Source organism: Choloepus didactylus, chromosome 11, assembly GCF_015220235.1.
Source record: "Choloepus didactylus isolate mChoDid1 chromosome 11, mChoDid1.pri, whole genome shotgun sequence".
Classification (NCBI taxonomy): Eukaryota; Metazoa; Chordata; class Mammalia; order Pilosa; family Megalonychidae; genus Choloepus; species Choloepus didactylus.
This window is the reverse complement of record NC_051317.1, coordinates 82472760-82486726: the sequence shown is the minus strand read 5'-3', so window position 1 is coordinate 82486726 and position 13967 is coordinate 82472760. Positions and strand designations below refer to the sequence as shown.

Here is a 13967-nt window from a genome sequence, read left to right as displayed (position 1 = left end):
AAAAATACCTGATTGAAGAATCATATTTTGTTAAAAACTAAAAATTGACCTGGGAAAAAAATAATAATTAAAAACATACAAAACTAGCCACAATTAAAACTTCAATATGGTAAAAATTTTATGGATTAAAATTTTTTAGACAAACCAAATCTTTCTGACTAAATTTGGATCTGCAGTATATTAAATGAGAAAGTTGGCTTGGCTTACATGGACACCACAAATAAAACAGTACAACAAAAATTGGTAAATCATCCTTGAAATTTCCATGAAAAAGAATTGCTCCAAAGGAAAATAATTTCAGGAAAATAATGCAAATAGGAAAAAAATGGCAAAATGGAAAAATATATAATTGATTAAGGCATATGTTAGTTTCCCAGAGCTGCTGTAATACAGTGCCTTAAAGCAACAGTTCTGGAGGGAGAAGTCAAAAATTAAGGTGTCAGCAGGGCCATGCTCCCTCTGATGATTCTAAGGAAGACTCCTCCTTTCCCTCTTCTAGATTCTAGTGGTAGCTGGCAATCCTTGGCATTCCTTGGCTTGTGGAAGCCTAATTCCTATCTCAGCCTCCATCATCATATTGGCCTGCTTCCCTGTGTGTCTTTGTTTTCATGTGGTGTTTCCTCTCAGGGTGCCTGTGTCTAAATTTTCCTCTTCTAATAAAGACAGCAGTCATTTTGGACTTAGATCCCACCCTAATCCAATATGACCTCATCTTAATTTGACTACATTAGCAAAGACTTTATTTCCAAATAAATCAACTTCAGAGGTTCTGGGGGGACATGAACTCTGGGGGGACTCCCTTCAAACCCATACAGACACTTAATTGGTTTTATGAAACTAGCACCATAGAATATGCTGTCATGAAATTTCATCAAAGTTGAGACTGCACTATTATAAATGATACACGCACACCCAAAAGAACTGAAAAAAAAGAGGCTTGAACAGATATTTGCATATCCATGTTCATAGTGGTATTAGTCACGATTGCCAAAATACGGAAGCAACCCAAGTGTCAGCAACCAAGAATGGGTAACAATATGTGGTAGATACACACAATGGAATATTATTTGCCATTAAAAGGAATGAAGTTCTGATACATGCTATTACATGGATGAACCTTGAAATTATCATGTTGAACCTTGAAATTATGTTGAGTAAAATAAACCAGTCACAAAAAGACAAATATTGTCCTGTGAAATATGATATGATTGATATGAAATAAATAGAAGCAGCCAATTCATGGAGTCAGAATCTAGAATACAGGTTACTAGGGGCCAGGATGGGAGCAGAGAATGGGAAGTTAATGCTTAATTGGTGCAGATTTTCTGTTTGGGGTGATGGAAAAGTTTTGGTAATGGATGATGGTGATTGTGGCATAACATTTGAATGTGGTTAACACCACTGAATATTAGAAAGTGGTTAAAATGGGAAATTTTCATTTGTATGTATGTTACAAGTATAAATTAAAAAAAAAAAAACCATAGAACTGTATAGCACAAGTGAACCCTAATGTAAACTATAGACCATAGTTAATAGTATAATTAAAATAATTTGTTTCGTCAATTATAACAAAGGAACCATGCTAATGCAAAATATTAACAAGAGGGAAACTGTGGTGGGATATATAGGAACTCTATATCTTCTGCATGATTTCCCATAAACCCACAACTGCTCTAATAAAAGAAATGAAAAAAATGGGGGAAAAAATGTTGCCTCACAAATATAGTACAGAGAGGGAACATTCACAAAGTCAAATTAACAGTATAAAAACATCCTCTTGGTTGAAACTGCAAGGTGGAAATATCCTTAGCTCCAGGTAGAGTTTTTTGATCTCCCAGACTGACCCACTGCTTTGTTACTATTTTCTTAGCAATTACCACCTTGTACTGGAATTATGACCAGAATATAACTCTCTCAAGGGAAAGGTTGTTATTCATCTCTGCATTTATGACACCTAATGCAGTGACTAGCACTGAGTAAATGCTCAATAATTATACAACAAAACTGAAGTCATTGTAAGTCAACACCTGAGGACAGACTTTATTAAATTTAATGTGCATCAAAATTACCCGGGTAACTTAACATGCAAATTCAAGGATCCCATTCCCAAAGATTTCTGAATCACTAATCAGAGCCCAAAGTAATTTTAATGTAGGTATTCAAAGACCACATTTTGAAAGGCACACCACTAGGACAAAAAGAATTATAGTAATTATGGAGCAGCTACTATATGTACCAGTTAAGAATGCTTTTGGCTGTAAGTAACAGAAAACTTAACTAATTGAGGCTTACAAGCAAGAGTTTGATAGCATATAAATGCTGCCCTTGTTCAACAGCCTAAGGATGTTAGGGCTGACATCTCTAAGATTCTCTGGCTTCCACATGTTTGTCACCCCAAGGTTGATAAATGTCTGCTGTAGTTCCATCCATGTTTAAGGCAAGAAGAAGAGAGATAGGAAGTGCTACTTGCAATTGTCTCTTCATATGGAGAGCAAAAACACTCTAGGAAATCCTCCTGCAGACTTTGACCTATGTCTTATTGGCTAGAGTTGTGTAAATGGCCATCCCTGGCTGTAAAGGGGCTGGGAGAGCAAAAATAGCTTTTCCTGCCTATATGGTAAAAAGCATGAGAGCAAAGGGATTGAGAATGACTGTTAATTCAGCCAACCAACAATGTCTGCCACATTGTAATCCCCGCTAATTCCTCATCCACCCAGTTCCCAAAGAATAATAATAACAATAACAACTTTTTATGCCCCTTACTATGTGCTAAGGATTGTTCTAAACGGTTTGCACCAATTAGTTTATTTAATCCTCATAACAACCTATGCAGTAAATTCTATTATTATTTCTATTTTATAGATGAAGAAACTGAGCCACACACAGTTTAAATAGCTTGCCCAAAGTCACTCAGCTAGCAAGTGACAGAGTCAAACCCAGGCTATTTGACTTCAGAATCCATGCTCTTAACCTCCACTCTACACTGGTTCAGAAATAAACTAATGGGGAGTGAGTCCCTAATTAGCTGCTGTCCAACGCAGCTCTTGCCAACCTTTATTGAATGGTAACAAAGTCTCCTAGTAGTTCAGACCTTCAAATACCTACTTTCATATTTTGTCTTCTCTTTGAAATACAGCCCCAGGATGGGGTAATATTTTTAATATGCATTTAAATTCAAAACTGTCTTACTGCCTGGCTTATTTTGGGTGTGATTATTTTTCATCCTACACCTTGGTACATGAACTCTGTTCAAACTGCAGGCATGCTAGGAAAGTCTTGCAAATGAGGTCCCCAGACAACCACAGGCATGTCCTTACTATAGGCCCATCTTCCAAAACGGAGGACATATTCAAATTCTCGGGAACACCAAACCCCTAAGTTCCCTCTAACAACTAAGCCTATTTATTCTAACTCTGAGGTGTTCAGGAAGTTCAAACATCCAGAAAAGGTAACTTTTCCCTGAAGTATACATATGGCAAGGAAAATTAGACACGGCAGAATGATAAAAATAAGATTTACCTCCTTCAAAGAGCCTGAAAAGTTTTCCCTCCCCAAATCACAGCTGTTGTGCTATCTCCTAATTATTTCTATGTTATGGAAATTTTAAGAACAAGGAACACATGCCATTGTCTTTAATTATTGAAGAGAAAGAGTTGCTACGTATTTTAAATGAAAAATAACTTTCATTTTTAATATCAGAGAGTATGCATACTCATAGACAGAACGTAGTATACAGGTTACCAGAGGTTGGGGGCAGGGAGAAAGGGGACTTAATGCATAATGCATAATGAGTGTAGGGTTTCTGTTGGGAGTGAGGGGAAAGCTCTAGTAATGGATGGTCCCGAGGGTACCACAACATCGTGAATGTGATTAATCCCACTGAACGGTGAAGTTGAGATGGGAAAGTTTATGTTGTATATAGTTTCCACATTTTTTTAGGAAACCTCATTTTTTCCTTATAACTAAAGTTCTATAGTCATTATAGGAAATTTAACACAGAAAAATAAGAGAAGAGAATAAAAGGAAACCCACAATCCCACCTTTCATAGGCTACATTACCAACTAACGTAATTAGAGTGAGCCAGGGTTAGTTCTTTGCTTCAGGCAGAAGCATTGGACACCCAGCCAGTGGGAGCAAAGGAGGGCTTGAGATGGGAGCACATAGTTAGCAGGGAGCCAACAGGAGCACAAGGGAGTAAAGGTGCTGAATTCCAGAATAGGGTCAATAATCAAAGACCAGACCCAGTAGAGACAGGGCTAATCCCATTTATACACAGAGAACCAGTGACACTTGATTCAGGATATATAACAGGAGTATGACTTTGGAAGGATGGTATAGAAATGGTTTTAGTGTCAAAACATTGACACTAAATAGAGAAATGGATTGTTTCAGGAATTTCATCTGATAAACAGAAATGGAGAACAGAATGGGATTCAGCCCTGGACCTTGGTAAATCCAAGACATGAAATGATCTCTTGTCATACTGCTGAGGCACGAAGCATGGGGCCTCCCTATCAAGACCAGGAATGGGAAGGGGCAAGAGTAACTCAGAGAAACTTTAAAAAGTCAAGAGACCTAGGCAACAGGGGAAAGGGGTTATTTATATTGAAGGGAAACTGTCAAGAGCCAGGTATGGGACATTCACTCCTATTTCTAAGTCCTGCTCATTTGCCCTCTGTTGGTTCTGAGAAAGAGGCAGGCCAAAAGCAGATGGTATTAATCCTGAACAATCAGGAAAAGGTTAGGACTGGGGTAAAGACCATCTGATGTGGGTCAATGGATCTTAAACCATCTTCATGACTGAGCCTATGAACACACAGTTGTGCGGTAGGTATATTCTGATCACTGAGGATGGAATGGATATTATCACTCACTATGCTCTCTATGACACTTATTTCAGGTAAACTTTGTAAAAGGCCATTTCAGCCACATGATATTAATACTCATAAGCCAATGTCAAAGTTATTTGCCGCCAACAAATAACTATGACTGAAAAAAAGCACGTCAAAAATGCTATTCAATTCTAAAACTAGGAAATCAACACAAGTAGAACTTACTAGATATAGTCTGCTCTCTATTGAAAAAAAAAAATCAGGTTGAACCAAAGGACTATCAAATATTTAGCCAGTGGATCCTTTATTTTCCAATAAGAGGTATTTTCTCTAGCCTGGGGCTATTACTAAGTTCCAAAGTAAAGTGAGAAAAGAAGAACTAATGGAATGAAATTGTTGGTACTCAGACAATAAATTTCTTTCTTTCCTTTTCCTCCAAACACTCACTCCTACTTCAATTACAGCTTTTCTACTAAAATCATATGATGCTCTACAACATGGATGAACCTTGAAAGATTTCACATTGAGTGAAATAAGCCAGACACAAAAGAATAGATATTGCATGATTCCACTTATATGAAATAACTTGAATATGCAAATGCACAGAGACAGAAAGTAGAGTAAAGGTTATGAGGAGGAGGATTGGGGAGTTAATGCATAAAGGGTGTCAGGTTTCTGTTTGGGACAAAGGAAAAGTTTTGTTAATGGATGGTGGTGACAGTAGCACAAAACTATGAATGTGACTAGCACCACTGAATTGTATGCTTAGGAGTGTTTGGGATGGGAAATTACATGTTGTATATATGTTATCACAACTTTTTAAAAGAGAGACTATGCCAGTTTGAATGTATTATGTCCCCCAGAAAAAGCCATATTCTGTGATGCAATCTTGTGGGGCAGACATATTAGTGGGGATTAAGCTGGAACATTTGGATTAGGTTTTTTGCATGGAAATGTGCCCCACCCAACTGTAGGTGATAACTCTGATGAGATATTTCCCTGGAGGCATGGCCCCACCCATTCAGGGTGGGCCTTGATCAGTGAAGCCATATAAATGAGCTGGCAAACAGAAGGAACTCAGCACAGCTGTGAGTGACATTTTGAAGAGGTGCTACAGCCAAGAGGGACACTTTGAAAAAGCACAGGAGCTGCAGATAAGAGACAGTTTGAAGACAGCTGTCGAAAGCAGACTCTTGCTCCAGAGAAGCTGAAAGAGGACAAATATCCCAAGTGCAACTAAGAGTGACATTTTTGAGGATCTGCAGCCTAGAGAGGAGCATCCTGGGAGAAAGTCACTTTGAAACCAGAACTTTGGAGCAGACGCCAACCACATGCCTTCCCAGCTAACAGAGGTTTTCCGGACACCATTGGCCATCCTCCAGTGAAGGGACCCAATTGCTGATGCATTACCTTGGACACTTTATGTCCTTAACACTCTAACTGTGTAACCAAATAAATCCCCTTTTATAAAAGCCAATCCATCTCTGGTGTTTTGCATTCCAGCAGCATTAGCAAACTAGAACGGATTTTGGTACTGGAAGTGGGGTGCTTTTGCTGCTGAGTTTGTAAATACCAAACATGTTGGAATGGCTTTTTAAATGGGTAAGGGGAAGATTCTGGAAGAATTGTGAGGTGTTTGATAGAAAAGTCCTAAACTGCTTTGAAGAGACTGTGGAAACACGGACTCTAAAGATTCTTCTGATGAGGCCTTGAACAGAAATGATGAATGTGTTGTTGTGAACTGGAAGAAAGGCGATCCTTGTTTTAAAGTGGCAGAGAATTTGGCAAAATTGAGTCCTGGTGTCAGATGGAAGGAAGAATTTGAAAGCCACAACCTGGAATACTTAGCTGAGGAGATCTCCAGGCTACGTGTGGACAACGTACCCTGGCTTCTCCTTGCAGCTTATAGTAAAATGCAAGCAGAGAGAAATAAACTTAGAACTGAACTCTTGGGTTCAAAGAAACCAGAAGCTGATGGCTTGGAAAATTATAGGCTTCCAGGGGTGGAATCCCAGAAGCTACAGCCCAATGTGAGGATGTAATGAAACATGGAACCCAGCCACCATTTCAGTACAAGCCAAGATTGGAAAAGAAGTTAAGCAGAAAGGATTTGTGGAAAGTCCTATTGTCTGACGGCTTTGATCCTTATGTGCTTCATGCGAAGCCAACAGAATTTTTGCAAGAACTTTATCGACAGAGCCATTGCCTGTCTAGACTGGAGGAGACAGACAAGGAACAAATTAAAGGAAAAATTTCTTCAAAGACAGAGCCATGGAGGTTGAGGTCTGGAGTCAAGAGGCCTTGGGCTGGGAGAGCAGAGAGGCCCACACACATGGAAAGGGTGAGTTTGCCCCAGAGGTCAAGGGTAGGCATTTCACCCCAATGCTCTGGAAGAGTTTTGCCACCCCAGGTCCCAAAGAGGGTGGAGCACATTCCCAGGGAATTGGGGAGAGCCTGGCTGCCACACCACTGTTCTGAAGGGGTTGAGTGTGTGCCCTGGAGAAGGAAGTGAATCTGGGTGCTACCCCTATGTTTGAAGAGGGTGGGGCTGAGAAGGTGGTCTCCCCAGTGTGTGGATATGTTGGAGAACTCACCCCAGCGTTTGGAGAGGAAAGGGCTGCCGAAAAGGCCCTTAGGAAGGGTTAGACTCCCACTCTCCCAAGCCCCAAGGATGAAATGTCATTCTGTTAACAACTCTCAGACTTTGAAATCTAATGGAGTTTGTCCTGACGGTTTTAGAAACTGTTTTTGTCCTGTGAACCCTGTTTTCCTTTCAGTTTCTCCTTATGGCAATGGGAATGTTTATCCTATGAATATCCCTCCTTTGTATATTGGAAGCACATAACTTGTCCTAAGTTCACAGATCCAAAGCTGAAGGAAAATTATGCCTTAGGACTGACCACGCCTATAATTGATTTTGATGAGATCTTGTACATAACTATTGTTACTGAAATGATTTAAGTTTTTCTGATATTGTGATGGTATGAATGTATTTTGTATTTTGAAAGAATATGTTTTTCTGGGGTCCAGGGGGTGGAATATGCCAGTTTGAATGTATTATGTCCCCCAGAAAAAGCAATATTCTTTGATGCAATCTTGTGGGGCAGACATATTAGTGGGGATTAAGTTGGAACATTAAGATTAGGTTGCTTGCATGGAAATGTGCCCCACCCAACTGCAGGTGATAACTCTGATGAGATATTTCCCTGGAGGCATGGCTCCACCCATTCAGGGTGGGTCTTGATCAGTGGAGGCATATAAATGAGCTGGCAAACAGAAGGAACTCAGCGCAGCTGTGAGTGACATTTTGAAGAGACGCTACAGCCAAGAGGGACACTTCGAAAAAAGCACAGGAGCTGCAGATGAGAGACAGTTTGAAGACAGCCGTTGAAAGCAAACTCTTGCTCCAGAGAATCTGAGAGAGGACAAATATCCCAAGTGCAACTAAGAGTGACATTTTTGAGAATCTACAGCCGAGAGAGGAATGTCCTCGGAGAAAGCCACTTTGAAACCAGAACTTTGTAGCAGACACCAGCCACATGCCTTCCCAGCCAACAGAGGTTTTCCGGACACCATTGGCCATCCTCCAGTGAAGGTACCCGACTGTTGATGTGTTACCTTGGACACTTTATGGCCTTAACACTCTAACTGTGTAACCAAATAAACCCCCTTTTATAAAAGCCAATCCATCTCTGGTGTTTTGAACTCCAGCAGCATTAGCAAACTAGAACACAGACTAAAGAGAAAATGACAATTAAGTGCAATACATGGTCCTGGACTGGATCTAACAATGGAGGAGAAAAGGCCCAAAATGATAGCTAAATTGATAGATAGACAGAGAGAGAGAGAGAGAGAGAGACATAGAATGATATAATAAATGAGGCAAAATACTAATAGTTGGTTAAATTTGGGTATCTGAGGGTATGTTGAAGTTGTAAGTATTATTTCTATATTATTGTTGCACATTTCTTGTAAGTTTGAAATTACTTCAAATTAAAAAATTAAAAAAAATCATATGATGCATGCTTTCATATATATATATAAATATATATATTTTATTTAGATTGTTCACATACCATACAACTATCCAAAGATCCAAAGTGTACAATCAATTGCCCATGGTACCATCATACAGCTGTGCATCTATCAACACAATTAATTTTTTATTCAATTTTTAGAATATTTTCATTACTCTAGAAAAGAAATAAAGACAAAAAAAGGAAACTCAAATCCTCCCATATCCCTAACCATGCCCCCTCCATTATTGATTCATAGTTTTTGTATAGTATATTTGTTACTGTTGATGAAACAATGCTAAACTACTACTAACTGTAGTATATAGTTTGCAATAGGTATATATTTTTTCCTATATGCCTCTCTTATTATTAACTTCTAGTTATAGTGTCATACATTTGTTCTAGTTCATGAGAGAGATTTCCAATATTTGTATAGTTAATCACCAACATTGTCCACCACAAGATTCACTGTTTTATACATTCCCATCTTTTAACTTCCAACTTCCCTTCTGGTGACAAATGTGACTCTGCGTTTACCCTTTCCACCATCTTCACACACCTTTCAACACTGTTAGTTATTCTCACAACATGCTACCATCACTCCTGTCCATTTCCAAACATTTAAGTTCACCCTAGCTGAACATTCTGCTCATCATAAGCAACCACGAACCCAGAAGCAGCAGTCCTCAGCTCCTTCTCCAATTTCTGGTTTGACCCACCTGCCCACTTCTTCAGCCTCCACCATGTCCATCAGGGTCACCCAGAAATCCTATAAGGTGTCCTCCTCCAGCCCCCGGACCTTCAGCAGACGCTCTTACACGAGTGGGCCCAGCACCCACATCAGCTCCTACTCTCGGGTGGGCAGCGGCAGCAGCAGCTTCTGGGGAAACCTGGGCGCCGGCACGGGTCCGATGGGGGGCTGTGGAGGGCAGGGAGAGCAGACGGCATCACTAAGCTGTCGTGTTGAACCAGAGCCTGCTGACACCCCTTAAGTTGGAGGTGGACACCAACATCCAGGCCGTGCGGATGCAGGGGAAGGAGCAGATCAAGACCCTCAACAACAAGTTTGCTTCCTTCATCAACAAGGTGCAGTTCCTAGAGCAGCAGAACAAGATGCTGGAGACCAAGTGGAGCCTCCTGCAGCAGCAGAAGACCACTGGGAGCAAAATGGACAACTTGTTCCAGAGCTACATCAACAACCTTTGGTGGCAGCACGAGGTGCTGAGCCAGGAGAAGCTGAAGCTGGAGGCAGAGCTTAGCAACATGTAGGGGCTGGTGGAAGACTTCAGAATAAGTACAAGGATGAGATCAACAAGCGAGCAGAGATGGAGAATGAATTTGTCCTCATCAAGAAGGATGTGGACGAAGCTTACATGAACAAAGTAGTGCTGGAGTCCTGCCTGGAAGGGCTGACTGATAAGATTAACTTCCCCAGGCAGCTATATGAAGCAGAGATCCGTGAGTTGCAGGCCCAGGTCTCGGACACATCCGTGGTCCTCTCCAGGGACGACAGCCGCTCCCTGGACCTGGATGGCATCATCACCGAGGTCAAGGCCCAGTATGAGGACATCACCAACCACAGCCAGGCCGAGACCGAGAGCATGTACCAGATCAAGTACGAGGAGCTGCAAACGCTGGCCGGGAAGCATGGGGATGACCTCCGCTGCACGAAGACAGAGATCTCCGAGATGAACCAGATCATCAGCCGGCTCCAGGCTGAGATCGAGGGCCTGAAGGGCCAGAGGGTTTCCCTGGAGGCCACCATTGCTGATGCTGAGCAGTGCGGGGAGCTGGCCGTTAAGGACGCCAATGCCAAGTTGGCCCAGCTGGAGGCCGCCCTGCACCAGGCCAAGCAGGACATGGCGTGGCAGCTGCGCGAGTACCAGGAGCTGATGAACATCAAGCTGGCCCTGGACATCGAGATTGCCACCTACTGCAAGCTGCTGGAGGGCAAGGAGAGCTGGCTGGAATCTGGGGTGCAGAACATGAGTATTCATATGAAGACTTCCAGTGGCTACTACTCAGGTCCACTGAGCCCTGTCTTTGGGGGCCTCTCAGGCACTGGCAACAACTACTCCTTCAGCTCTGGTGGTAGCCGCACTGGCTCCACCAAGGCCGTGGTTGTGAAGAAGATTGAGACCTGCGATGGGAAGCTGGTGTCGGAGTTGTCCAATGTCCTGCCCAAGTGAACTGCCGCTGCAGCCCCTCCCAGGACAACCCCCTGCCGTGCTGCCCCAGAGCCTGGGGACAAGGAGCTGTGCAGGGGGATGTAGGGAACAGGGGTACCCCTTCTTGCCCATGTCCCCACCTAAAAGCCATTTCATCTTTTCCAAAATAAAGCCTCAGTTGGCTCTGCCAACCAAAAAAATAAAAAATAAAAAATAAAAAAATAAGCAACTGTTCCCCATTCTTTAGCCTCATTCTATATCCTGGTACCTTATATTTCATGTCTATGAGTTTACATATTATAATTAGTTCATATCAGTGAGACCCTGCAATATTTGCCTTTATGTGTCTCTTATTTCACTCAATACAGTGCCTTCAAGTTTTCTTCATCAACCCATTTCTTTTAAAATGGTTTTGTTCACACACCATACATTCTGTCCTAAGTAAACAATCATTAGTTCCCTGTATTGTCACATATTTATGTATTCAGCACCATTGCCACTATCTATATAAGGACATCTTCATTTCTTCCACAAAGAAGGAGGAAGAGTCAAAGAAGGCAGAGAGGCAAAAGAAAAAGAAAAGAGAAAGAGAGAGAGAAAACAAACAAACAAAAAGAACAAAAAAACTTGATAGCTAGAAAGCAACAAAAGGAAAGATAGCGTTAACCTAAAGTAGAATAAAGAGTCAGACAACATCACCAATGCCAGGAGTCCCATACCCTTCCTGTCCCCACCTCATATGCACTTAGCTTTGGTACATTGCCTTTGTTTATATTAAAGGAAACATAATACAATGTTTCCATAAATTATAGTCTCTGGTTTGCATTGACTGTATTTTCCCCCAAACCCACCCTATTTTTAACACCTTGCAATGTTGACATTCATTTGTTCTACATCACGTAAAAACATATTTGTACCTTTCATTACAATCGTTGAGCACTCTAGGTTTCCCTGAGTTACACAGTCCCAGTCTTCATCCTTCATCTTTTGTTCTGGTGTCCCACATGTTCCCAACCTCCCTCCTTCAACCATACTCTCAGTCATCTTTGTTCAGTGTACTTACATTGGTGTGCTACTATCTCCCAAAATTGTTTTCCAAACCTCTCACTCCTGTCTTTTCCTTTATGTCTGCAGTGCTTCCATTAGTGTTTCTATAGAGTGGGTATCTAGTTCACAAACTCTGTCATTGTCTCTTTGTCAGAGAATATTTTAAGCTCTCCCTCATATTTGAAGAATAGTTTTGCCAGATATAGGATTCTTGGTTGGTGGTTTTTCTCTTTCAGTATCTTAAATATATCACCCCACTTCCTTCTTGCCTCCATGGTTTTTATTGAGAAATCCACTCACAGTCTTATCAAGCTTCCTTTGTATGTGATGGATTGCTTTTCTCTTGCTGCTTTCAGGATTCTCTATTTATCTTTGACATTTGATAATCTGATTATTAAATCTCTTGGTGTAGGCCTATTTAGATCTATTCTGTTTGGGGTACGCTGCATTTCTAGGATCCATAATTTTGTCTTTCGTAAGAGACGGGAAATTTTTATTGATTATTTCCTCTATTATTGCTTCTGCCCCTTTTCCTTTCTCCTCTCCCCCTGGGACACCAATGACACATACATTCTTGCTTTTCATTTCGTCCTTAAGTTCCCTGAGACATTGCTCATATTTTTCCACTCTTCTCTCTACCCGTTCCCCTGTGTGTAGACCCTCAGGTGCCCTGTTCTCCAGCTCCCAAGTGTCCTCCTCTGCCTCTTGAGATCTGTTGTTGTATGTTTCCACCATGTTGTGCCTCTCATTTCCATAGATTCTGCCAGTTGGTTTTTTGAACTTTCAATTTCTACCTTACATACGCCCAGTGTTTTCATCATACGGTTCATCTCTTTCACCATCTCTTCCCTGAACTTTTTGAATTGATTTTCTATTAGTTATTTCAATTCCTGTATCTCAGTTGAAGTGCAAGTTTGCTCCCCTGACTGGGCTAAAACCTCGCCTCTCCCAGTGTAGGTTGTAGTCTTCTGTTGTCTAGGCATGGTTTCCTTGGTTACCCCAATCAGGTTTTCCCAGACCAGAACGGGCTCAGGTCTTGGAAGGAAGAAATATTCAGTATCCAGTTTTCCCTGAGGGTATGTCTTAGAAGATTGGTACATGCTGTGATGCCTCAGGTCACTGTGCTTTTCTGCCCAGCAGGTGGTTCCTGTCAGCCTGTAACTCCAGACTGGTGTAAGAAGGTGTGGCCCGTGGCTTGTTTCCCCCAGGCTCTGAGGTCTGGTTCTGAACGGAAGGCAAGTAGTATAGCAGGGCCCCACCCCTTTCCTCTTAGGGAAGATAACCCCCCTAGAGAGAGGTCATTAGCATTTGAATAGACTCTGCCTGTGCTCTCTCCACCCTTGCCTGGGTCAGAGCACTGAGAACTGAAAATGGCTGAGGTTTTCTCCACTGAGCTGAAACAGGGACAGAAGGCCCCCTTCAGAGCCAGTCCACAGCCACCCTCTGGCTCTCCAAGGTCAGTCATCACCCAAAGCCTCTGTCTGTTTGTTGGAGATTCATAGCTTGTAGCGAGCAGGCAATGCTTGTTAATTAAAACCCCAGTTGGAGCTCTGCTGAGCTATATTCACTTGTTGGGAGAGAGCTTCTCTCTAGCACCACGAGGCTTTGCAGCTCGGGCTGTGGGGGGAGGGGGATCCCAGCTTGGATCCGCAGTTTTTACTTACAGATTTTATGCTGTGATCTCAGGCATTCCTCCCAATTCAGGTTGGTGTATGAGTGGACAGTACGTTTGTCTCCCTGCAGTTATTCTGGATTATTTACTAGTTGTTCCTGGATGTATATTAGTTGTTCCAGGGGGACTAACTAGTTTCCACTTCTCTCTGTGCTGCCATCTTAGATCTCTCTCCATGCTTTCTTTTTAAATAAAGGATGAAGGATATTCCTTCTGGAACCTGAGGCTGAG

The 13967-nt window shown here is 41.8% G+C and overlaps 1 pseudogene; it reads left to right on the top strand.

Moving 5' to 3' along the window:
- Positions 1–9561: 9561 nt before the first annotated feature.
- On the top strand, positions 9562–11038 carry LOC119506278 (annotated as a pseudogene).
- Positions 11039–13967: the final 2929 nt, after the last annotated feature.